We start from the raw sequence: 3,298 nt of genomic DNA, 5'->3' as shown, positions 1-3,298 counted from the left end.
TCAAAAGCACTTACGATGAGACCCTCAGATTATTGAGACACTGGAAGCAGCACACATGTGTATAACATGCATATATACACCGTATGTATATATTCATGCACAATATGGGCACCAATCTCAATAGAATGCCAGGCAGTGAATATTCTTCTCAGAAGGGTTGCTTCCCATTTTGAAATAAATATATGTGCAGGACCAATTCAGTCATGATATGCATCCAGTTTAGCTTTATTGTGAGCTACCCGATGTGTAAGTTGTTAATGTAGAATTTGTTCTGTCATTTTTGGGTAAACAGGCTAACGTTCATGGAAATACAACAGCTTGGTTTTAGACTTCTGTTCAAATTCTACTCTGAATTATTGTTGTTGTAAATCTCTTGGAGTGATTGGTGGTGTGCAATACATAACCCAAGGCTACTTACTGTTGGTCTTCTTTAAAACACTGATGAGCTTTCTTTCCCAAGAAAGTAGGGCATGGAAATGCTGAACATGAACTATGCAGAGCTTTCAGAAATTTCAAGTGCTTCTCCGATCTTTGCTATGCAGCATATGCTCTGTCCCCAGGGAAACTGTCTGACTCCTGGTCAACAGTGTGATTTGAAATAGGATAAACCGGATGCCAGGAATGTAGGAAGCATTTATATATCTTACGTGACAAAGGTATATTTAGAGAAGGCCTTGGGGATTTTCGTTGTTTATCTGGTGGAGAGGTTATGATTCCACATCACCCAAGACAGTTCAGGCCATGTTGTTACTAAAGCTTTCCTAAAAAACAGGCCTGAGATTGTCACTGATGTGTAAATAGTTGTGCCGGATTCATTCTCCCACTCTTTCTGGCAGTTGAACTATTCAGAATATACAAAGTCATTGCTAAATACATTGACTCCCATTCTGTCTTTTCTTTAATATAATCCATACTAAAAGAGTTTTTCCTACATCTAATACAGTGTTGAGGAAAACATTATCAGAGGGTTGCCCTTCCTTCCTGACCTGGATAAGGCAGGTTTGGAATAATTGTAACTATTATTTTCATTCAATGATATGCTCTACCATTTTCTCCTTTTTTTAACTTTTTTTTTTTTTTTTTTTTTTTCCTGCTATGCTTTCATTTCCTACCATTTTGATGAAGCAATTGTAGCTGCTTTGTTTTCTTCCACATTTTCCTTTTGGGGAATAAATTCCTTTATAAATGCTTTCAGCATTTTCTTGCACTTGTAAAATGATTGCTTGACTGTTGTCTCATGGAGGCAGTCTGTGTAAAGGGAATATTTTCCATTATAAGAGTAATGACAGATCCTATGCTGATTTATTCTGCTCTGTCAGGAGCATCATGGTGATGCATGGTGTCAAAGTACTCTGTAGAAATGAGGCTTAGATCACCTTTCTTTCTCTGCCTTCTTAATACTCTAAGGGTGCCATTTTCATTTTGTCTGTTCTCCTCCGTACTTTTTTTTTTTTTTTGCATTCTTTTTATCCATTCTTCTGCTACAATCCGTTAAAAAAAACAACAACAGAACACCACCAAAACTTATGAGTATATCCAAACATCTATACTTTGAGATTTTTCTGATATTTCTACTCTTTGATCACACAACTGGATATGATTTTCCTGACTTCAGAGTCTCACAGGGACCAAAAACATGTAGTGCAGCATTTGACATGAATGTCGTGTTAATAAAAAAAGTTCAGTGTCCTCATGTTATTTCACATCCTGGGCCCAATTTAATTTCTAGTATGGCTTTATTTCTCGTGTATCATCTTGTCTTTCTCTGAACATCATTCTTCAAGTCCTTCTGTCTGTATAGGATGTTCCTGTTCTCCCTTTCCTTGTTTATACCTATTGCAGCAAAAGAGAATAGATGTATTTTTCTACTGAAAAGTAACTCAACTCCTGACTTGCATTCCTTTTGCCCTAACCAAGATGAGATTCCACTATGCCGAGAGATGCCCATATACAGATGCCTCAGATTCAGGAGCATCATCATTACATTTATCTTTAGCAAATATTAATATGATTAAAAAAATAGGCTTATGGTTGTGCACGAAGCAACATGAGGTATGTTAAGCTGCAGAATTAAATGCTGCCAGGAAAGCACGTGTGAAATAACATGAAAGCACTCCATATTGGCGGTAAAAGGAAAAAAAAAAAAAAGTTGCATTTGTTTTGCTTCATTTATGGGTTAGCAGAATCAATTGCCTAGTATAACCAATGCCATTTAATGTAAATAATGCTAGTATCAGAAAGGTAATACCACAGGCTAGGATAGGGAAGGAACCAGTTAGCAAGTGTACCGAGAGAACTCAGATGTGTTCAGATCACCCAAGTCTGACAAAATTCACTTTCAGGTAGTTAAGTTGCTGAAGCCATTTCAGTGCTATTCATGATTTAACTGCACATCAAGAACAGGTGAAGCTCAAATTATCTTCAGTTCCCAGAATAGCCGTGCTGGGTAACACACAAAGTTGATCCTACAAGAAGTCTGTCTTCTGCAGTGAACAATAGTGCTGCTTGGAAAAGTAAGGAAAAGTAATGGAAAAGTGATGAAAAAGTAAGAACATTCAAATATAGAACAGCTCTTTTTCTGTAGTATCTCTCTGACAAATGAAGTGTCAGGAACTTCTTCAGATGGAGATGGTATCTGCATTTAATAGCTTTTGATGGGATTTTATGCTATGCTTGATCTTCAGGGTATTCTTCTGTCACTGATTGATAATTTTAAGCTCACGTATACATTTATCCTCCACAAAAACTTATAATTTGTTTAATAATATAAAAAAAACTCTTCAGTTTTAAACCTGCCGTCTTAAACGTTTATCATCATCTTGCAGTTTTATGTTGTGAGAAGCAGTGAATAGCTGCTGTCTTCTCATCTTCTCCAGCAAAGACGTGATTTTACACACCTTTCATTGCACGTCCCCTCAGTTGTCACTTCTCAGGGCTGAAGAATGCTGGGTACAAAAACGGTTGGAAAAATCGTCCTAGATAATAGTTACCCATCAGTTACTGACCAAACAGAATAATGGTCTCAGTTAGTTTGAGGGAGTTTTCTCTCAGACTGGAATTAATCTCTATTTTCCTTAATGATTCAGGCGATAGGGCTGAGAGAATGCTTATCGCATCTGCAGAGGACAGACTCGATAAGAGTGGGAGCACCCTCTGCAGGACAGAACTAGAATTCAGAATTATTTTAGCAAATCAAGGAAGTAATGTAGGGGAACAAAAAGAAGGCAAAGAGAAAAAGTTATGATAAAAAAATGTGCATTTGTATGTTTAGGTGGAAACAGTTCTGTACAAATTCATC

This window comes from Aythya marila (genome assembly GCF_965140915.1).
Source record: "Aythya marila genome assembly, chromosome: 5".
Classification (NCBI taxonomy): domain Eukaryota; kingdom Metazoa; phylum Chordata; class Aves; order Anseriformes; family Anatidae; genus Aythya; species Aythya marila.
This window is presented reverse-complemented; position numbering follows the sequence as displayed.